The 24,909-nt window shown below is 32.5% G+C and overlaps 3 non-coding genes across 3 annotated transcripts; 2 read left to right on the top strand and 1 right to left on the bottom strand.

Moving 5' to 3' along the window:
* Positions 1–12,760: 12,760 nt before the first annotated feature.
* Positions 12,761–12,831, bottom strand: TRNAG-GCC (transfer RNA glycine (anticodon GCC)). Its single transcript has one exon. It is a non-coding gene; the product is annotated as a tRNA-Gly (tRNA).
* Positions 12,832–17,008: 4,177 nt separating this feature from the next.
* On the top strand, positions 17,009–17,079 carry TRNAG-GCC (transfer RNA glycine (anticodon GCC)). Its single transcript has one exon. It is a non-coding gene; the product is annotated as a tRNA-Gly (tRNA).
* Positions 17,080–19,436: 2,357 nt separating this feature from the next.
* TRNAG-GCC (transfer RNA glycine (anticodon GCC)) lies at positions 19,437–19,507 on the top strand. Its single transcript has one exon. It is a non-coding gene; the product is annotated as a tRNA-Gly (tRNA).
* The last annotated feature ends 5,402 nt before the right edge of the window (positions 19,508–24,909 follow it).

Raw genomic sequence — 24,909 nt, 5'->3', positions numbered from 1 at the left:
AAACGTATATTTATTTTTTTTTTTAAAGCGCCAGGCAACCATCGATGTATTTGACATTATTAGAATAATTTATTTCTTCCAAATTTTTTTAGGTTATTACATAAATTAATTAGAACTGTTAAATTAATAATATAATAATAATTTATACAGACTAAAGTTATTTCGTTATTCAATGAATTTTTTATTAAAAACATTAATCAATTTAGGTGGAAACTTGAGTTAAAAAGATTTAACATGTCTTCCCGCATTTCAGATAACCTTAGCACGTTTTCACCTTCAATTATTCAGCGGTGTTTTTAAATACACATTCATTCCATTTTTTAATTTTTATCAAGACAGATTTTTTAGAATTTGCATTTCTTTCGAATGCTTTTTTGATACTGATGTCGTTTTTATAGGCCATTATTTTAAATATCTTTGATTTTCCATTAAAGTTCCATTCTTAAAAAAAAAAACTAAAATATAAACAATAAACCAACTTAAAAAAATGCAAATAAATATACAATAATACAAATATAAAAATTTCACCAAATTCGTTAAATTTAAAGCTTGAAAAACTCCAGATTTATTTTATAAAAATCAATATATTGAAGCTATCCGAAAAATCTATATATTTAAGTTAAAACTATCTAATTTATTCCTTCATAAATAAAGGGAAATAAAAAGTACGCAAGTAATAACAACCCCCCTTCAACCATTCCCTTAAAAATTCTATACAACAGATTTCTTAAGCGAGTTCAAAAAATTCTAGATGAAAATCTTTCAGGAAATCAAGAAGGATTTAGAAAAAAGCATTTCCTGTGCTGAACAAATCTTCTACCTGCAAAGTAAAATTAGACACAAAAAAAAAAGATGGAAAAGTAGTAATTATGTAGTTAAGTTTGTGGATTTTAAGAAATCTACAAAGCCCACCGGGTTGGTCTAGTGGTGAACGCGTCTTCCCAAATCAGCTGATTTGGAAGCGGAGAGTTCCAGCGATCAAGTCCTAGTAAAGCCAGTTATTTTTACACGGATTTGAAAACTAGATCGTGGATACCGGTGTTCTTTGGTGGTTGGGTTTCAATTAACCACACATCTCAGGAAAGGTCGAACTGAGAATGTACAAGACTACACTTCATTCACACTCACACATATCATCCTCTGAAGTATTATCTAAACGGTAGTTACCGGAGGCTAAAGAGGAAAAAAGAGAAGAAATCCACAAAGCTGTTGTCATGACAACAGCTAATGCCTATAAGGTAGGTAGTTTCCTCTACCAGTAAAATCTAGCTTTCATCTCATTATATTTGTAGATAATGGTTCTATTTATTCATTCTGCTATGTGTATGAGGTTTTATGATTTTTGACGTAAATACATATTATGAATTGACAAAAGGATAGAATTGCAAACACGAAATCTCGTTGAAATGAAATAATGATATGATACTGAATTAATAATATATATTAATAATAATATAATGATACTGAATAATGATATATACTGAATTCAGTTGCAAATCTAAACGTGAAAATTAAAACTTAGCAAACAAAATTGTATATCATTTTAATGACGAAGGATAAAAGATTTATGCAAATCGTTTTCCTAAGTCCCACTACCCTCCCCAATAACCCACGTATTGTGCAAGTTACGCTTAAATTTCATCTCAGAGTCACTTAAAAAAAAAAAAAAAAAACGTTGCGAGCGAATGCGTAGTTCGGTTACAGTACATTTATCGTCAAACCGTAAGAAAATATTATAATGTATAAAAATCAATAGTTAGTGACAATAAAACACGTTTTGTGAGATTTGTGTAGTGATTCGTAAAAAAGAATTTTTTTTTCAAAATATCGAGATAAACGCACAAAAGAATGGAATAATAGAAACAAGCACACAAAAACAGATCACAAGACAAATTGAGTACAGTGCTGCTAACATCGACTGAATGAATTAGGCGTTTATACAGCGAAGAAACTGTGCCTAGTCGAGGAATGGTGTACGAACGCTGAACCAAGTACGTCTCGTACAATTATCATCGATATCAATTGATTGTAAAGCACAGAAAATGAAGTAGAAATGTTACATTTGTCTACATAAGCCGATAATCGATCAATAACATGAGCTTGATATTAAACGTTCTTACAGAAATAGACATCTTGAGAAATGAATTAGGTCAGGCATATGATGTTTCATGATGTAAACCCAAGTAAAAAAATTAATCTACTTCGGTTTCGATATAATTTTTAAATCAAGATGTAGTCGCGTTTTAAAGTATGTATCTACTGACGGAGGTTGAGTAATAAGAAAATTCAACTGTTATCGAAAAAAATAGATCCCAATATCTATCAAAACCATAAGGACTGCTACCGTTAGATCGTAGATCAAATTTAAGAGATTTATTTCATCAAGGTTACCATTCATGAAAATAAGACGATTACATCATAAGGGTAGCTACGGTATTGTCGGTCGAGTTACAAATGTTCCAGCAGATGTGTACAACATGATAGTAAATCAACCGCCGGGATTAATTTCAGTCTTATTAGCACATTTAATAAGAATTTTGGTACTTTGTCTTAAAAAATAATATCGATTATAAATTTCAAATATTCTTTAACAGTGTACATAAGTATACCCAGGAAAAAAGAAAAAAAAGAAAATTGAATGAGTTTCTCACCAAATTAAAAAAAACCGTTTAATGGAAAATGTCGAAAGTAATCCTAAACTTCTATTTATTCGTTAGACCACCATACTTCTGCTCTAAAACAGATGATTGACCGTGATGCACTTTATAAAATATCCGGAGTTTTGCCGAACTTGAACTATTTTTATTCTCAATTATCCGTTCATGTGATTCAAAATGAATATCGGGGTTTTAAAGCCAAGTAATATCCCTCAAGTCTCACGTGCATCGATTAATTACGTGATACGTGAAGTGAAGAAACCAACTGAAACAATTTTAGCTGTGCGCAAGCTCTAAAGCCTTTCTCCGGAAGAAACAGTTCTATACATGTTGACAGGATGAGCGGAATGGAACAAGGTAGTAAACCTAGCAATTAGTATCCTGAAAATTAAAGCGAGAGAAGCTAAAGAATGGGGTAGAGCCTGATTTAGGACCCATATCGTTAAGAAGACTGAAGATCATCCAGCGAGAAATCAGAGTTCCATACAAAAGACCTGGGCTCAGGCGAAGAAAGCGACTTGAAGGTGAAGGGGCGAAGGATAGCCCCCTGTGGAGCCGTCGTGCGTCTGCATTTCTGCGGATGGGCGACGATGATGAAGCACGAAGTCTCTGGGGCACTGGACCCTAAAGACACTTCCTAGCCCGCGCAATGCTTAAACTGCAGGAACGACCCCGGAGGAGGAGAAGCGGTGAGATAGGAGTTTTAGACGGTAGGGTACGGGTACACATAGGCTCTTAATAACATCTAGCCGAAGCCGTGCGAGTCCGACCCCCCCCCCCCCCCATTTATGGGGGATGCGTAAATGGCATTTCCCAGACTCATCTATAACAAAAAAAAATACAAATTACGCTTTGCGTGCTAGCTTCTCAAATAAAATGATGCACCGTGACGATGAAGTTTTTCTTTATCGTGCCGTATTCAGTGACGAATCAACATTTCACGTTAATAAAAAAGTAAACACTCATAATGTACGTACCTGGGGATAAGAAAATCCTCACGAAATATTGCAGTGTGAACCGTAATATACTCTCCAGAACTCCCAAAATCTGAATGTATTTTGGGCCGTGTCCCGACGACAAGTTTACCGGCCGTTATTTTACGCGGAAGCAAGCGTGTCTGGAACAAACTATTTTGATATGCTACAATTCATGGCTGTTTCCTCGACCGTAATACAAACCACATAACTTATTTGGCAACAAGATGGTGACCTGGCATAACGCTGTACGTGTCGGATGAATTCTCTCCCCGACCTCTGGATCGGTCGCCGGGGAACAGATGAGAGAACTTGTTTGCCGTGGCCTCCACGTTCGTTCGATCTGACACCCTGTGATTTTTTTCTTTTGGGGTTTATAAAAGATCAAGTATAAGCGTCACCGTTACCGGCTGACTTACTCGATATGAGACGCAGGTTTGAAGCAGTCGTCGCATTAATTACTCCAGACTTGCAGATTGAGCTATCCAAACTAGATGAACTATTCTATCGGCTGTATCTGTGTCGTGTGACGAATAGTGCTTCCATTGAATGCTTATAGGAAACACTATTCAAGTTACTCTTTCATTTCACATATAATGCGTTAATTGAAGTAAAACTTAAAAAGGATTACATAACTTGAAAATTCCGATATTCATTTTGAAACACATATTATTACTGAAACAAGACATAGCAGGCTTCATCTTAGACAGTACACGCTTATTTTTAAAAGTATATAAATTAAAAAAAATTGCTTTAAAAATAAAACACCGTGAAAATTATGATTAGACAACAGTACATTGAATGGTAATTTAAGGGTATTTGTTTAAAATTGTTATTAAAAATAACACAAGTTTAATCCGTATTTAAGTAAAGACCATAATGGAGTAGTACAGTAGATAGAAGCCAATTATGTATTCACAACATGTAGACATGTTATATGAACTGAACAGCCTGCTGTTGTTTAGTTGTGTACATATATTCGACTACTGCTGTACTAGATAAAGTTCTTTACAGTTATCGAAACAAACTATTCCCGTTAAAACATATCCTGTAGCATGGTCTCATTGAATAAAGATGAACCGTCTCCAGTATTCCAGTAAAACGTCGTCCTTTATTGCTCTAAGTTAGGACATTAATTCTTCTTTACAGAAGGTATAATCGTGAAATTTTCCTCTATCCCATCATTATTCTTCCTTCAGGCAATATAAACTCGGAATATTATAATCTTTCGCATCATTATAATAAATGTACACTCTTTTATAAAATGAGGAATTTTATACGTTTTTAGTAGCTTATCACACGGCTAAACTCTCAGTGTACCAAAATCTAATAAATAAAAATAAATAATAGGATTATATATATATATATATATAAATATACATTGTGCAAGTATATATGTACATGAAACATGTTAATACATTTTCTGTGTTAACTGTTTGATTGTTATAAGAGGAATTATCCAAAGTCTACAGAAAATTTCAAACACTGCTAATCACCGAATGGCAACTGATATAGATGCTATGCAGAACAATGAGTTTATATCATAGCTCTCTTTCACCCTGGTGCACCACAACTCCGGTTAATATATTATATAACGGAGAGCAGTAGATTGTAATCGATTTTTTTTTAAATTCTTGGATTGTGTATTTTCAACGTTTGTGGTACCAACACAGTGAAGTTCTGTACTTACGTATAACGAACGGATTTTTCATTAAATAATAACAATTTGAGTGGAAACGTATTTAAAAAAATATCATATATACAAATGCTTTATTGACAGCTATTATGTAAAAATAATAAAATTTAACATTAAATTATATTATACATAAATTTAAAATAAAAACAATAAAATTATTGAAAATTGTACGGTACCAATAGTCAAAAAAATATTTACTTGATCAATTGAACCATCTAATTTTAAACATCGATAAAACTGTTTTTCTTTCTTGAGTACTGTTTATCTTACTTAGCTTCATTCTTTTATCACTTGTTGACGCGTTTCGGAACCACACCGTTGTCAAAACTTAAATATAAAGGTTTCTTTATAGATACATGACAGATAGACTACGTAAATTACCATTAAAAAAAAAATACTTAAAAAAGAGTTAAAACACTATTTTTCAAATAGTAGAAAGTAACGGGTAAAAAATAAAGATCAAAAAATGAATAAAATTAGAAATAAAATAACACATAAATAATAAATGAAATTAAAATGATAAACGATAAAGAAATCTTTAAGTAGAGAAATTAACATTTACTGGCAAAGAAATTTATTCAGTTAAACAATTATTCAGTAAATACAATATAACAAAATATATCTAAAGAAATTTAAAACACCGCTTAAACTAAACGCATTAAAAGATAAAAAATAATTTTAGGACGATGTCTCAGAATGGATTTGACAACACGCTTTGATCGTGATGTTTAAGATTATGTGAAAGTCATAATGAAATGAATAATAATAATAATAATAATGATCAAATAAAAACATCTAATTTTTAATTTGAAGCTACGACTTTCACATAATCTTACATATCACCCTTAAAACGTGTTGTCAAATTCATTCTGAGATACCGTCCTAAAATTATTTTTACCTTTTAGTGCGTTTAATTTAAGAGTGGTGTTCAAACTTTTTTTTTACATATTTTTTATTTTCTACTTTTTACTGCATTTAATATAAGAGTGGTTTTTAAAAATTCTTTTTATATATTTTTTTATTTTCTACTTTTAGTCTTCATAAGTTATACTTTACAACTGTGCTAGCGCACAAGTTTGAGCGTATTTAGCGAAAAATCGGATCGGTACGTTTTACGGTGGGTGAGTGCAATCAAAACATAGGACTAAACGATTTAATTTCCGGATAAACAAAATCCCGTCGATCAAGAGTGAACCCAATGCGTTAAACAGTTAGCGCTTGATCTGCTAATATATACGCCGTCTGAATTGTGAAAATCGGATGAGAAGTTGCCGGGATATTGCACCCCATCGCACCCCCTCCCAAATTTTCGAACGGCACTCCGGGGGCACTTGAAAATATTATCATCCGACAGGTACCGCTGAGAAACCCACCGGGTTGGTCTAGTGGTTAACGCGTCTTCCCAAATCAGCTGATTTGGAAGTCGAGAGTTACAGCGTTCAAGTCCTAGTAAAGCCAGTTATTTTTACACGGATTTGAATACTAGATCGTGGATACCGGTGTTCTTTGATGGTTGGGTTTCAATTAACCACACATATCAGGAACGGTCGAACTGAGAATGTACAATACTAACACTTCATTTCCACTCATATATATCATCCTCATTCATCCTCTGAAGAATTATCTAAACGGTAGTTACCGGAGGCTAAACAGGAAAAAGAAAGAAAAAGGTACCGCTGAGAGCGAATAAGGTATTAATATGTTGAAATAATTTTTTAGAGCCCTAGAACTGACCGTTTTCGAGATGTTTCGTCCGAAAATTCGGATTCGGTTAAAAGTTACTAATTTTCCCAAAACTTCGGTCGCTACTGTACAGAATTTCTAGCAGCAACTGCATACCCTATTATATATCTTACTCGTTATAAAACTAATATCGTGCTATCATTTAGCTCCAGTCAGTTGTTATAGTAGGTAAAACCCTACCTTTTAGTAAAATTATGTATTTCAAACGCGTGCGAATTTTAGATCCAAACTTACCTAAACAGGCTAGATTATGTTTCACTAAGAAAATATGCATGTAAAAGAGACTCATAAGGTCAATTTTTTTCAACTGGGCATCTTAGCGACTTGAAAAAAATGCTAAAATGTTTCGTCATCAGGAGGAAACCTGTATGCAAAATTTCAGAGAGAATGGATAAGCGGAAGCGCTTCAAAATTCGACTGAAAGGTTCCGTACCGTGAATCTCACATACATAGTCCAAGAGCGAATTAATATAAGAGTGATAAAAATGGCTATAAATACAAATAATACACTAAAAACGATTTTTAATAAGAACATAGAAGAAAAAGATATAAACAACAGTAACGGTATATACAAAATAAAATGTAAAGATAATGCAAAATACATTGGACAAACGAACAGAAAATTAAAATTAAAATTATAACGACACATGAGATCTTTAAAAAAAAAAGAAAGAAGTTTCTAATTATCCAACGTATTTAAGAAGGACATACACCAAAGAAAATGGAAGAATCAATAAAATTAATTCATAAATGTGTTAAAGGAAGAAGAATGAACATTTTACAAAATCTAGAAATCTTTAAATTAAAAAAAGTAACAATAAAACGATTATAAATAAACAGGTCAACGATCAAGCGGATGTCCTTTTCAAGATTCAGGAAATAGACAAATTAAATTAAACATAACATCATTAATAACAAATAAACAAGAAAAAGGCCAGATAACGCATTACGTCAAATATAGGGAGGGGCTTTGACTAAACGCTATATAAAGATTAACAGAAATTTAAAAATGCCAGTAAAATAAGTTTCGGCAATGGAGTGGTTCGGAAACGCGTCAACAATCTATAAAAGAATGGAAGTAAGAAAGGTAAGCAGTACTCCGCATGGAAACTATAGTTATTTTTGCAGAAAAAATGTTTGTAATTTTTATTATCTTAATAACAACACTTGATAAAATTGTGCTTCTTACGTTAACATTTGCTGATAGCATGAATAGAATTTCCGTGAATGATAACGACAGTATTCTTGTTACCTACAAATCAAAATTTCTGGGTGTTTTATTACATGATAAATTCTGATGGGATGATAAAAATAATTTCGTTTGTAACAAAATCAAGCCGTACTGATTTGCTTTGAAGCGCTTTAATAAAGCTCTAAGCTTGTAATCATTATTAAATATTTATTTTACGTACGTATATTCCAGTATAAAGTATAAATCGACTCTCTCAGAACGTCTAAACGAGTTTACAATATAAAAAAAAGGGGCTGTCCGTCATTATGCTAATTAGTATGAATCGTGTAAAGCTATATTATAAAAATTAAACATGATAATTTATCCTTGCGGTTATATTTATGACTGTACAATCTTTTACTAAAAAAAATGGTCACTTATTATGAAAAAGTAATAATATCCACATCAAACTCGATAATGAATGCAAAGTTTTCGTAACACAATACTTCGTCTTACAGGAAAGCGCCTTATTATATTTCAGTAGTCAACTTTAATAAATACTGAACCATTTAAAAAAACTTCCCATCAATTTGTTTAAAATACAATTATTTTTTAAATAAGTAAAGTCAATTCAATAAAAAAAAATAAAAAAAACCTTGATTTTTCCACATCCGGTTTAACGTGAATGCAAATAATTTCTGGAAATAATTTTCTTAGCGGCTTCTGAACTGTGAAATATTTTCTAGTAATTTTTTTATATTTAATGTATTTACGTTATTAAGCGGATTTTAAGTATTTGCTGTATATTTTTTATTTTTATATTTATAATTTATCTTATATCGACTGATATAAATGTTATATCATTTTGTTCCCAAGAACCCAAGAATAAATATTTATTTTTTATTTATTTAAATTTAAAAAACAATACGGGTAAGAAGTGATAAAAAAACTATATACTGTCCAACAAAATAATTGAATCATAAAAGATGATCAATACAAATATTGTATCCGAGAAAAAATTCACGGAGTTCTTAAAATTATTTTTCAAACGTAATATAGCATCGATTTACACACCGAAATAGCAATAAAACTACCTAAATATGAGATACTGACTTTTTTTTGTTTTTGTTAAAGAGATGGGGAATCCCATTTACGGACGCCTGAGCAGTGTCGGGCTCGCTAACAGGTGACGCAAGATGTAATTAATATGCGTATGTAAACCTGCGCACTACCGACTAAACCGCCACCCCTGGATACCACCCTTCCTGGAACCGCTAACGAAGCATTCCTTTTGGAAGGGGGGTTACACGTCCACTCACAAACTCATACGTCATAGTGCAATCGCATCACAATAGGAAAATCAACAGAAACACATCAGTTACATCAAAATAGCAAACAAGATACATCACCATACATCAAGACACAGAAAACAGATTATGAAACTACATACAAAGAAAAAAGTTACACAATATGTACAAATACAAGAGATGAAAAAAAACTACAAGAACATAAAAAAAGAAACGCCTAAAAAGAGACATTCATTAATATTACCGATCAGTGCAACAACACAACACTAAAATTGCATAGATCGGATAGAAAAAAAAAGCCGAACAGTAAACCTCACAGAATGTAAAAGATACAAAATACTACATACTACAATAAGGCTCCAAGAAGAAGGGAATTAACCAAAGATCAGAAAGACAATATACATCAAAAGCAAAATACTCAAATATATATGTAACAAAAAAAAAAATACATTATATCAGTACAGCAAACTTTCATCATAAACTAACCAGGGACATATACATACCCCTTATACTTACTACCTGCGGACGCCATCAGATACGGGAGCGTAATGTCCGGGGCCTCTTCACGTCAAGGCGACCCTCACATGTACGGGGGACCCCCTAGTCGCTCACTCGCGAACCTGTCCGCACTCTCCGACGCCGCCTATTGTTTCCTGACTCCTCCCGTGCTTGGAGGTCTCTCATCATGATTTTCACATACGTAGTGATCGTCTTCCAGTTTTCATTCTTTTCTATCATTATGTCCATTAACTCCTCAGGCTGGAACATCACTTCCCTGCCTAGTATGTTAAGTAGCTCTGTCCTAGGTCCTTCGTATCTCGGACAGTGGAAGAACACGTGGTATGGCGTTTCCTCCTCCTCGCATACCGGGAAGTTCTGTTCATCGTCGAGGCCGTACTTATGAAGGTATGCTCTGTATCCCCCATGGCCCGTCATCAACCTTTTAGTTCAGCTGTCCGGCCTGACACCATCCCATCTCCGCTGCCACTTGTTCAGCAAATCCTTGCGAGCAAGACCCTTGGCTTTCCCCACGTCTCTCTCCACGGATGTCTGCAGTATCTATTAAATAATTGTCCGACTCTGAAACAATAAAAAAATAAATTTAAGCAAATGCAGCTCAAAAGAACTACTTTTCGATATGCGACCACTACTTGAGGTATATTGTAGGCAATTTTTGATAATAGCTGTAAATAAAAGATATAAGAATAAATAAAAGAAAAAGAGATTGAATAAGAGAAATTAGTAAATAAAGACAGAGATATTAAATAGCTGCCATTTTGTTTAGGGTTGTCGTAACCTGAATATTATTACGTCAAAACATTTGTTACCCTTTCCATTATAAATTTTTAAGTTATATTTGTAAAGGATTTCCGGAGGACATGGGGGTGTGGTGGTCTCATATCGAAAAATATATCTTTCTGAGATAGTAATATTTGCTAAATTTCATTTTCCTACGTTTAATTGTTGAAAAGTTATTTAAAGATTCCCATAACATTTTGTATACATTCTAACAATTAACATTCTATACACGAAGAAAATACGCCAGTGAAACGTAAAATAAAACTCTCGTATTTAAAAAGTTTTTAATTAAAAACTTTTTATTTTAACGTGAATGTCTCTACAGTTTTCAGTTAAGTAACACATGCCACTTCTTTTTAAGAAAATAAAATTGACAAAATTGTAACATTACGATATAAGCACTCTTGCAGTCTTAGAAGAAAATTTTCCATTACTTACCGTAACAAGGTCGGTGTAATGCATGCAACTTCTTGAATTTTTAATTTTAGTTGGGCTAACGTTTGCGATAACTCGACGTAAACCTTGTTCTTGAGCATACTCCAAAGAAAAATGTCGCGTGCAGACAAATCAGATCTAGCCGGCTATTATTTTTGGATAAGGTGTGGTTCGGAAATAATTATGAACAGTAGAGAGTGATAAACTTAAAGAAGTAATAAACACATTAATAGTATGACTTGTAGCAACGTCTTGCTGAATCACGTAATTTGAAGAATTAAAGTTACTTACAGAAATATTGTGACCATGCTTATGAAAACAAGCGTGCACTGTTGCAACGTAATAACCGTTATCTGCATAACTGTTACTGCTGTAGCGTTTCTTTCGTCGTCTTGACTTGTCCAATAAAAACTAGTCCAATAAAGCTAGGTGACGAAATTTCACAACAAAATGTGACCTTCGGATTATTCAACGGTTTTTAGCGTAAGTGAATCAGGGTTTCAGCGCTCCAATATCGACTATTTTGCTTATTTATTTACCCGTTCGCGTGAAAATGAGTTTCATCTGACGTAAACAAATGGTGGATTAATATTTCATCACCGATCAAACGCTAAAATATTTCTTGACAAAAATTCATGCGATGAACCATATCAGCATCTTTTTGTTGAAAAACTTGAATTTTATAGAAGGAGAAAACTTAAGTCCATACGTATGATTTAACGGATCGACGGTTCATGATATTCAGTATTAACGAATGTTTAATAGCAGGACTGCGTGTTGTGGCAATGCGAATTCGATCAATGTTTTCCGGCATTCTACAACATTTTATTGTTTCAAATCTATTCTAGATCCAGTTTTTTCAAATTTTTTAAACCGTAAGATAGTACTCGCCCATGAAGTGGAACAAACGCGGAGTCATCATATTTATAAAACGATTTAACACATAAAACATGATGTGCAGCTGACCACTGTTTCATGTTTACTAAATGCCATTTCATGACGTAATATATCATAAAGTTCAGCGCCCTTTTTTTCCTGTTTAGCCTCCAGGAATCACCGTAAGGTATTACTTAAGAGGATGAAATGTATGAGTGTAAGTGAAGTGTAATCTTGTATAGTCTCAGGTTGTCATTTTATGAGATGTGTGGTTAATTGAAACCCAACCACCAAAGAACACCGGTATTCACGATCTAGTATTAAAATTCGTATAAAAGTAACTACCTTTACTAGGACTTGAATGCTGGAAATCTCGATTTCGAAATCAGCTGATTTGCGAAGATGCGTTCACCACTAGACCAACCCGGTGGATAAATTCAGAGTCCTTATCCAACAAATGAATAACCATGCTTTTATATTTGTTCGCTTCTTCCTGTAGATTTCCCGTAAAAATAATGTAATAAATATATCAAAATATATTTTAAAGTTTAATTTAGAATATATAACTTCATTACGATAGGAACTACGTATAAAAAAAAACCTGCATCGGCCGGGAATCGAACCCGGGCCGCCCGCGTGGCAGGCGAGCATTCTACCACTGAACCACCGATGCCTCCGCTAAGCGAGCTCATGACATAAGAATGTTGTATTAATTCATGTTGTTACGAAAAAAATACTTGAAATATTTTAAATTTTACTTTCCCTTCTAGCGCTGTAGCAGAGCTATAGCTTTAGAAGCGAAAGTATCGGTATTATAATTGTCCAATTTGGGCATGTACGGTTTTTACCGGTTTTTGATGTTTTGACATCTAAGGAACTCAAAAAATCGGATGGAAATTGTCCGTATGTTCGTATGTACGTGTGTGTGTTCGGTCTTGCACTCCTTATATTCCAGAACTACTGGACCGATTTTCACCAAACTTAGATTACTTCCATATATTGGGCATTGATGCCATTAAATTTTCAACTTAAAAGGTCAAGGTGACGCGGTTGTACATCCTCACCCTCAGTATCTTTAGTTCACCCTCAGTATCTCAAGATTTCGTCTAATTAAGGTCTTATTTAGATGAAAAAATATATATTTTAATATTCCTTTTATTTATACTGTTATTTATATATCTTCTTTTTTTTTGCGTTTTGTTTTTTGTTTTTTTTGTTGTTTGTTTAACCTCCGGATCCGCAGTCAAAAAATTCTTTCCGCAGAGGATGAAATGACTGTTTTGTAGCGTGTGTGAAAAATGCCATGCCTGACCGTGATTCGAACCCAGGATCTCCGGGTGAAAAGCCGAGACGCTACCACTCGCGCCACGGAGCCCGGCGTTATTTATATATCTACTCTTCCTTATCCTAATTGATAATATCCCGGAATAATTGTAGCTCGAAAGACTGTGTAGTCACAGAGTGTATCCCATACTTAATTTTCTTTTTTTAATCGTTCAGACATTCATTTTTTTTATTGTTGTTAATAAATTGTGTCAATATATTAAAGTTGTATAAATCTTACCATATATACAAAGTGATTCAAAACTACACGGCAATCTCGCGGGAGCTGATTCTATAGCTAAAAGTAAGAAAAAAAGTTCAGATAAATACAGGTCCGAAAACGCTTTGTTAGCGAATCACGGCTAGAGAAAAAATTCGGCTGTATTTCGGATCCCCGGGGAAAAAGACTTCCTGAAAGGTAAATTAAGGAGGGAATTTAAATGTTTCTTATTCGTTTTGACCTGAAAATATTTAAGAAATGGATCCTAGAAGTGCACCTCCATTAGTTTTAAAGATATTTGACGTAAAACAACAAAAAAATGGGGGTAAAAATAACATGTTTTTCGGTTTAATGCAAGAAAACTTTGTTAAATGGTTAATTAAGTTGTATTTTTTTTAATAAAAATTTAGAAAATTTAATTGTGAAAACATTCATATAGATTTCTTAAGAAAAAACTGAATACAGGATACGGAAAGCTAACTTTATTAAAAAACAAGACAAACCGAATTGAAAAAAATGTTAACAGCACGAAATAACTCATTTTGTCATTAGGTTGGAAACAGCTTTTAACGTAAAATGTAATTTTAACGTAAACTGTAATTTTAAATTTAATTTAATTTAACTTTGAAAACAAAGGAAAAATGACGTAAAAAATTAGTGAAGACGTTATTAATTATCTTCAAAGTTGTTCGAAGGGACCCCCGTGTTGTTCCAACAGTTGATTTCGCTCGACGAAAATTCTTTTCTAGCGCGTCTCATAACGTTAGCAGTATTCTTAATAATTTCTGCTGCTTCTATTATGCGATACCTTAGCTTCTCTTCCGTTTTGAATAAACAATTGACTTCATCCAACCTCATAGAAAAAATTTGATAGCGGTAGGTCGGGGAGATGATGTTTATTTACTAATTTACGATTCCTATTTTTTTCCTAACAAAAATAAAATTCACTTCGCTTTTCTGAAATTTAAACCATTTTTATTAAATTGTACACCGAATTTTAATAAAAACTTGAACATTTCTATTTTAATTTGGTATTGTTAATATTATTGGGAATTTTGTTAATATTTCTGTATTGTGAAAATAGGAGGAGAAAAGATTATGGAGATAGAAGAATCTTGTTATTTGGGAAGTAGAATTACTAAAGATGGACGAAGCAGGAGCGATATAAAATGCCGAATAGCACAAGCGAAACGAGCCTTTGGTAAGAAATATAATTTGTTTACATCAAAAATTAATTTAAATGTCAGGAAAAGATTTTTGAAAGTATATGTTTGGAGCGTCGCTTTATATGGAGTGAAACTTGGACGATCGGAGTATCTGAGAAGAAAAGATTAGAAGCTTTTGAAATGCGGTGCTATAGGAGAATGTTAAAAATCAGACGGGTGGATAAAGTGACAAATGAAGAGGTATTGCGGCAAATAGATGAAGAAAGAAGCATTTGGAAAAATATAGTTAAAAGAAGAGACAGACTTATAGGCCACATACTAAGGCATCCTGAAATAGTCGCTTTAATATTGGAAGGACAGGTAGAAGGAAAAAATTGTGTAGGCGGGCCACGTTTGGAATATGTAAAACAAATTGTTAGGGATGTAGGATGTAGAGGGTATACTGAAATGAAACGACTAGCACTAGATAGGGAATCTTGGAGAGCTGCATCAAACCAGTCAAATGACTGAAAACAAAAAAAAAAAAAATTCTGTATTGTTTCATTGTTAATATTATAATGGAATTCTTCATCTTCTTATCCGATGTATATATTCTATCTTTTAATTTGCAACGTTATCAAAGAAAAGGGTTGACATGCATCAGTTTTTCCTGTTATTCAGGTCTTTTATCTACTAGAGGGGTTTTGTATGCAGCGGACCAGTTCAAATATTCAAAGAATTTTAAGAGAAAATCTATGAATGTAAAATGAATCAATAAATTTTCACGAATTTAATTGTTTCTGAATATTTTTTTTTTAGGTCAGAAAGTTGTTCAAAGAATAATTTTCACTCAGTAGGCTTTTAATGCCTAACATCTTGAAACGGATAGATTTATCGATGCGAAATTTTCACCAATGATTTTTTTATTAAAGTTATATAGAAATGTGTTGTATGACCATTTAAATAAATAAATATTGTATATATATATATATATATATATATATATATATATATATATAATAGCATACCCCCGTCGCGCCTTTGTCCGCGCTCTTTAGTTATTTACGTTTCAGTCGCGGTCATTTTTTTAAAATTTTGTTATTTAATCAGTTAACCGAAGACAGGTGAAGACGGATGAAAGACCGAGTGGTAGCTTCTTGGTTTTACATCCGGAGGTCCCGGGTTCGAATCCCGGTCAGGCGTGGCATTTTCACACACGCTACAAATCTTTCATCTCATCCTCTGAAGCAATACCTAACGATGGACCTGGAGGTTAAACAAAGAAAAAAGGTGCAGCCAATAATCGCGTCAGGCAGTATGAATGGCAGTCGCTCTGTTGGTTGAGCTGCCGTGCGGTACAACGTCGCAACTCTTAAAAAATTCGAAATTCAAAAAACCCGAAAATGGTATTTAGATATATCTGAAGAGTATTTGTAAAACCAAATCTAGTGAACATCTCCTTTAGTATAGTCGGAAATAAAGAAAATTTGCAATTATTGTTCAGATTTTTATTTTAACTTTCTTCACCGAATTTAAAAAAATCTAGAAGTTGGATACATGAAAATTACACAGACCAAAAATCAAGTTGATATCTCCGTTTGTTAGCGAGAAAAAAAGTAAATTTCATAGTTATCCCATTTTAAATATTTAAAATCGGAATTTCAAAAAATCCTTTCTTAGTGTGCACTTCAACCGTAAGAGAACATGCATACAAATTTTCTGCAATTTTTTTCCAGCAAATGTTTGCTGGGCGTTGTTGAATTAGACAGTCACAACAAGTTGGTTTATAGATAAAGATTAGTCAGTAAGTTTTACTTATTCTGATATATGTATTCCTTATTTTATATATGTATAAAAATATATGTGTGTATTTTTTTAACTCATACGCGCGTCTGTATGTGTTAAAAAATTCCGTTATCTTGCACCAGTTAAAAGAAACGTTTATTAAAATCTCTATTATAAAAAAATAACTAAAAAAGTAATAATGTTAGAGGAGATTGCAAAAATATCTAGGTTTTAAAGTTCAGAGTGTTATCGTTTTAGAATTTTAATAATTTATTAAAAAAAATATCATTTGAAAGATAAATCCTAATTTCATTAAATTTTAAATAATGTTAATATTTTTTTATTAATACTTTATTACCTACACTCACGTTAACGAAGCATCGGTGGTTCAGTGGTAGAATGCTCGCCTGCCACGCGGGCGGCCCGGGTTCGATTCCCGGCCGATGCATAAAATTTTTGTACTTAACCGGCTGACCGATAGCGTTTATTATTAAATGTGTACAAAATATATATTTTTCTTTTTTTATATATTACAAATATGTAACATTGCAATATTTTACAAAATATGAAACTATTTTACGAGTGTTCAAGCAATACTCAAACTATCTGTAATTATTAAAAAAATAATAAAAAATATAACCCGGTGGAAATAAAAAATATCACAGTTAGTTTATAATAAATTACAGTCAACCGGCAAATTAAATAGAAAATAAGTTATATTATTTTGAACTGGGATTTGATTATAGCGGACGGAATTATTTAGTTTGAAAATGGGAATGAAAATAAGCATTAATACTAATAAATGGATTTTTATTCTTTAAACATTTTCATGTATACAATCTAATTTTCTTTAAATAAATAATAATGATTCGATTCATATCGCTTTTAAAAATCAAATATATTAAAATTTATTTTCATTGTTGTGATGACGTATTATATGCATTTTTTCAGAGAGAAAGAGAGAGAGAGGGTGACTGAGAGAAAGATAAGCATTAATTCATCGCTTTATATTAGGTTTTCCTATAGTTGTGACTCGTGTAAATCACCTGAGTTAAACGGATACAAGAAAATTACAGCTATCCTCAACCCTTAACCATCATTACTCTCAAGAAATGATGCCTCACAAACAGCTAACTTTTATGGTAAATAGAATGAAGTCGTCTCTAGAAAGGATGAATATCGATTCCATTTCGATGGTTTGGCATGCCGATATGGAACATTACGTTTAGTGAAAAGAACTCAAAGGAAAACTACTTCATTTCTCACTCTCTTATTAATTTTGGTACGCGATGCTTTCTATTTTTAGAGTACATAACCGTTTTCGGGAATGATTTATGATTAATATCAGATTGCTTACAACCATTATAAATATTGCATTTTACACGTTTTTATTATTAATATTTAATTTTAACATTTATTTACCTAACATCTTCATACTAAAAAAAAATCACTTTTAAAGATTACTTCAAATGCAAGTTATATTTTTTCATGCATTTTTATAATGTTTTTCATGTACGGTATTGTACGGACGTATATATATATATATATATAAATTCGATTTTCAATCCCTATTCGAACGGTCACTCAAATAAACAAACATACTCGTACGATCGAAATCCATTACCCTTCTTCTGATGTAGACAGATAAAAGACAACTGTCTACCGTACTGAACTAATCATTTAAAAACAATTTATTTCTAGTCTATGTATGTTTTAACTAAACAAACTGATCTGTTATTGAAGGAAAACTCATTAATTTACTTAAAAAAGCACACATGTGCACCGTTTTACTAAAAACAAAACTAAAAAGATTTAAATACTTAAAATAGAAAAATAGATTAAAGCGCTAAATTTATCCATAAAATATCCCTGACCGGTGATAATAATACAAGTTAGGAACGGTTGACGGGCTACACCGTGGAAAACAAAAAGGAGCTACCCTAGAATTTGCCTGTATAGCTTAAGGGAAACCATGAAAAAATATTGATCAGAGTAGTGTAAAAAATTACATAATTAATTATAAAATAAATAAATATATATGATTAAAGTCCATATTAATTATTTAAGTATAAACAAATAAAATAATATTGAGGTAATTACTAGTAAAACGGTAGATAAAAAATACAATTTACAATTCAGAAGACGGTAATTAAAGTTATTATGCGTATACTTACGTACACGTTGATTGGAGATGCAGAAAATTCATAATTTTTTAAAAATTTTAAAATAATTATTTAAAAAATTCATCGACAGAATAATATATTTTTTCGTAAAAAGAAAATTTTTTAATTTTATTTTAGATCCATTTTATTTTATTTTAGAATAGATTGATTGGAAGATTATTCAAACGGTTCGGAAATTTATTAAAAATGGAAGCACAATAGCCTTTTTTGTTACCTTTTGTGATATTATGTTGAATTGCACGAAAACAGTTCTATTATCTGATTTGATATAGGTGAATATTTTTTTTTTTTTTAAAGTGAGTATTCTTTTTAATAAATAATCATTCATAAAAATGTACACTTGAATAAGTTAAAATATTTAATATATAAATACATATTTTACATATATTTGAGACAACAAAGGAAAATTATGGTAATACCATATACATTTTTTAAATTTGAAGTGTGTGTATAAAATTATCTACTTTAGTGAAACATACCATTTAGAAAAAATGTATTTTTCCTTTTCACAAAACTATCATCTTCGTGACATAAGCGATATTTTATTTATTTTTACTAATAAAAAAAAAATAATATAATTGTCTATTAAAATAATAATAATTTTAGGGAGGATGCGCCGTAAGCATCGGTGGTTCAGTGGTAGAATGCTCGCCTGCCACGCGGGCGGCCCGGGTTCGATTCCCGGCCGATGCATTTTTTTTAAAACATTTGAATATTAATAAATACCGAAATTCTACAAATTTTGTTGATTACGTCCTGTAAATTTTCAAATTTTTAGTTTCCTATCTTTTTAAAGGAGAAAGAAGTGTATTTGTTTTATTGCATATCGAGGACCTATTTGGATTAACATTACGTCTAATAAACGATGATTTATGGAAGAAACAATACTGAGATCTGAATTTAAGAGAGCATTAAAAGATTTAAATGGCAGAAAGGCTCCTGGAATAGACGGAATACCTGTAGAATTACTGCGCAGTGCAGGTGAGGAAGCGATTGATAGATTATACAAACTGGTGTGTAATATTTATGAAAATGGGGAATTTCCATCAGACTTCAAAAAAAGTGTTATAGTTATGATACCAAAGAAAGCAGGGGCAGATAAATGTGAAGAATACAGAACAATTAGTTTAACTAGTCATGCATCAAAAATCTTAACTAGAATTTTATACAGAAGAATTGAGAGGAGAGTGGAAGAAGTGTTAGGAGAAGACCAATTTGGTTTCAGGAAAAGTATAGGGACAAGGGAAGCAATTTTAGGCCTCAGATTAATAGTAGAAGGAAGATTAAAGAAAAACAAACCAACATACTTGGCGTTTATAGACCTAGAAAAGGCTTTCGATAACGTAGACTGGAATAAAATGTTCAGCATTTTAAAAAAATTAGGGTTCAAATACAGAGATAGAAGAACAATTGCTAACATGTACAGGAACCAAACAGCAACAATAACAATTGAAGAACATAAGAAAGAAGCCCTAACAAGAAAGGGAGTCCGACAAGGATGTTCCCTATCGCCGTTACTTTTTAATCTTTACATGGAACTAGCAGTTAATGATGTTAAAGAACAATTTAGATTCGGAGTAACAGTACAAGGTGAAAAGATAAAGATGCTACGATTTGCTGATGATATAGTAATTCTAGCCGAGAGTAAAAAGGATTTAGAAGAAACAATGAACGGCATAGATGAAGTCCTACGCAAAAACTATCGCATGAAAATAAACAAGAACAAAACAAAAGTAATGAAATGTAGTAGAAATAACAAAGATGGACCACTGAATGTGAAAATAGGAGGAGAAAATATTATGGAGGTAGAAGAATTTTGTTATTTGGGAAGTAAAATTACTAAAGATGGACGAAGCAGGAGCGATATAAAATGCCGAATAGCACAAGCTAAACGAGCCTTCAGTAAGAAATATAATTTGTTTACATCAAAAATGAATTTAAATGTCAGGAAAAGATTTTTGAAAGTGTATGTTTGGAGTGTCGCTTTATATGGAAGTGAAACTTGGACAATCGGAGTATCTGAGAAGAAAAGATTAGAAGCTTTTGAAATGCGGTGCTATAGGAGAATGTTAAAAATCAGACGGGTGGATAAAGTGACAAATGAAGAGGTATTGCGGCAAATAGATGAAGAAAGTAGCATTTGGAAAAATATAGTTAAAAGAAGAAACAGACTTATAGGCCACATACTAAGGCATCCTGGAATAGTCGCTTTAATATTGGAAGGACAGGTAGAAGGGAAAAATTGTGTAGGCAGGCCACGTTTGGAGTATGTAAAACAAATTGTTGGGGATGTAGGATGTAGAGGGTATACTGAAATGAAACGACTAGCACTAGATAGGGAATCTTGGAGAGCTGCATCAAACCAGTCAAATGACTGAAGACAAAAAAAAAAAAATATGGAAGAAAACAAACTTTGTAGCCGATAGGCTAAATTAGAAATGTTAACTTTACTTTTGTGTTTATGAATGCGCAATGTTTGCAAAAATAGAGTTATTTTTAATTTTAAAAACTAACAGTAATCTACTTCTACCAGATCAGATGACAGAATGGTTTTCGTTTAGCTCAAAACAATATTTCGGAGTGAAAAGAAGAGGCCTTTTTATTACGCTTCCGTTACCAGTTTTATATATACATTATTTCTTTGTACCCTATTTATTGAAATAATTTAAAATTTTAATTTGGAACTAGTAAGGTTTAAATTAGTTTAAGAAATTTGAGAGTTATCAATATAAAATTTCAAGGTCGAAATAAAAAAAAGATTAAAACAAAATGGAACAGGAGACTTCACCTAAATATTTAAGTATTTAAAAGAGATCATAAACTTTTACGAAGGAGACAAACTGACGATCAAATCAAGGAAACTCACACTAGTTGAACTAAATTTCGCGATTAAGAATATTCAAAACTAGAAATATTTTTCCACCAAAGCCAAGATCAAACATTACAACTCCGTAGTGAAGCCAGTAAATTATTACGGCAAAGAGACAACCAGATTAACTAATCTAGAAAAACTTCTAAAAATCAAAATATAATATTGAAAAGAATCCACGGGCCCAAAATCACAGAACAAGGATACCGCTTAAAATCGAACAAAGAAATTCATGGCAAACTTGGAAACCACAGCGCGAAAAAGAAGATTAATATCCTACGGACACCTGGTTAGAATGAGCCCTTCCAGAATCAACAAATACATTTTGAAAAAATATTCAACATGAAAATTGTAGGAAGTTACACAAAACAGATCAAAGAAGAACTCCGAAAACTTCGAATGAATGATTAAAACTACTTAACTAGAGAAGAATTTAGAAAACGCATCGACAAAATTAAAGTTCTAGTAGGAGATAAGAAGAAATACGCCGGCAACAAATGGACTGAAGAAAGGAAAGAATTTTAGTCTTAAACAATGAAAGACCTAAGGAAAAGGAAGAAACAAGAGAACAGAATCAAAAGGAAATATTATCTGCTTGGTTCCTACTTGACCTGTGCACAAAAAAAAAAAAAAATGGAAACGCCTTCAAAAGAGAAAAGGAAAATTAAAAAAAAACATTGCATAGAAAAGGAAACCTATATATTTTTATGAATGTATAATTTTTGCTAAAAAGAATAGACATTTAAAAAAAAAATATCCATCTTTATCAAATCAGACAACAGATCTGTTTTCGTGTTACTCAACACAATACTTCGTTCGGTTAACAAGAAAGGGCCTTTTTTAATCTTCCTATCAATTTGTCTAAAATACGATTAAAGGATCTTCTCTTCTACCGAAACATTATTATTCTTATCTCATTCTACTTGTACATAAATATATGCACAAATAATTTTAATTAATGCCTTCTGAATTGTGAATAATTTTGTACTAAATTTTTATATTTCGTATTTCCATGTATTATTTACCTAACTATTATATCATATGTTTGTATTTTAAATTATTAATAAGAAAATTAACCAGATCTATATTGATTTACTTGGCATTTCACCCGACACCACCCCATTCGATCGCTCTAAAGGTATAAGATCCACAAACGGATACTCGTAGCCACAAACGGCTACTGAGTCTCGAAACAGTTTAGCAACCAGTGTCCTAACTAGCTCCTAGAGATAACGTAAAAGCGTGATACCATACACCATTCGCTTACGTCCGACCACCCACTTGTCATATATCACTAAAATGGGTAGGCGCACCCCGTCAACTGCTAAAACATATATGACTATCAATAATTAAATTTATCTCGTCAAAGTCAGCAATTCGCTGCCACGCCTAAGCCGCTGAATGCCAGCAAGTACCTGTCCACCAAATTAAGGCGCTTGGAGTCTTAATCTGGCTGGTAGCCAGCCATATTTCTCGGTTAGCTTCCTACAGCAGCACGGTAGGAGTCTTTTCCCTTAGGTAAACTACTGATGTCCGTTGAAAAAGCAACCGCATCAAGGAACTCCCACACGGTCCGACAATGCGGCTCTCGCTACATTAATTCGCCGCTTGTGAGTGGCCAATTTTCCCCTTCACCTCTAAATTCCAGGATGGCCTGAGTTCTGCCCCCCCCCCTAAAGAGCTGGGCAGTCGAACATCATGTGTTCGTTCGACTGGACCTTCCTGCAGACGCACAGATCATCTGCTGCTAGGCGGAACCAAAAAACCAGATTATAATTAAATTACAATATATTTACCGATACTGCTCTCTGAATCAAGATTTTACCACGGATTCTCTTGATCCATCCAGGCAAATGCTGGGGTGGTTCCTTCTTTTTTATCTGTGAACAGCATATCTATTCAGTCGTGAAGTGAATTATGTACCGATCACAATAAAGATTCAATTAATTGTTGTAGGGATAGGTTGAGGTACATCTGACGCTGTATGCTACGGCGCGTGTATTCTCTCTCTCAGTTAAAGTATATAGGTAAAATAATACTCGCCGCTAGCTTTGAAGTAGCGTAATACAAATAAAATAAGCTTATAGCTCCTTTTACAATTTAATTCGTACAAATAGGACATGATATGATATACTTTCTCAAGATGAAACAAGAATTTTTTCGAATTGTTACTTTCATTTACAACTGAATAATTATAATAATACTTCGGAGCTTAAATGTAATTTTTATGCTATCATAAAATTATTTACAATTTTTTGTAGGCAGTTCCTGCCCAATAAAATTATTGATTTACGTGTAAAATATGTGGTAGACTACACCTTAATCTGGATATATTTTCCGGATCAAGAAAGTATATCAGATAAATACATATAAAAGAGATAATGATAAGGGTCTCAAAACGTTTGGTGTTTTTTTGCCGTTTTATTTGGAACTTTTTTGTTTAAAAGTAATGGATAAAAATGGATTCATTTTTTCAAATAAATTACCCGTTCTCTAGTAAAAGTAACTGAATGTAGACTCGGCTTATCTTTTGTCGTACGTTAGGGAATATCACACGACGCAATAAAGACGTTCAGTATTTCAATTATTAATCTCAATTCCACACGAGATTGTGTGACTGAATGATCAAAGTTTTACGATCGTTTCCATTACTAAAGGAGGGATAAACTCAATTTGTGTGTTGTAGTCGGTTTGGACAGGAACAGGGGAATAAGATTCAGGGGTAAGAATTTTAGATGTAGGAGGGGTGAAAAGACAAAGAGGGTAGCGCAAGTAATGACCGGCATATTTCAGAGTTCTTCCCGAGTCACCACTCTCAGTAACTACCCTCTTCTAATCCATTGACCAACACTGCCCCTTTTTGTCTACCCTCAGCTACATCAAGATAGGTTACATTCTTATTTGTCCTTTTTAGTTTTACCCGCACGTACGCAACGAGATCAAATTCCTGATATAATAAAAGAAAATTATATAAGAGAAAATAATTTCTATATATCCATTACGGTTAAAGTGTGTAACTCTGATGATATTCTGTAAAATTACTGATCGGGCCGTTAAAGTACTTACTGTACTTAATAATCTTTTTATTACCTTATCTTAAAAGCTTTATTTTACAAAACTCTTCTTGTAAATCTTTCGGAGCCCAACGCTACAAAAGGACTTCTTTATACTTTACTCACCGAAATAATTTAAAATTTTAATTTGGCAGGAGTAAAATTTAAAATTA

Source organism: Lycorma delicatula, chromosome 5 (assembly GCF_047948215.1).
Source record: "Lycorma delicatula isolate Av1 chromosome 5, ASM4794821v1, whole genome shotgun sequence".
NCBI lineage: Eukaryota > Metazoa > Arthropoda > Insecta > Hemiptera > Fulgoridae > Lycorma > Lycorma delicatula.
This window is presented reverse-complemented; position numbering and strand designations above follow the sequence as displayed.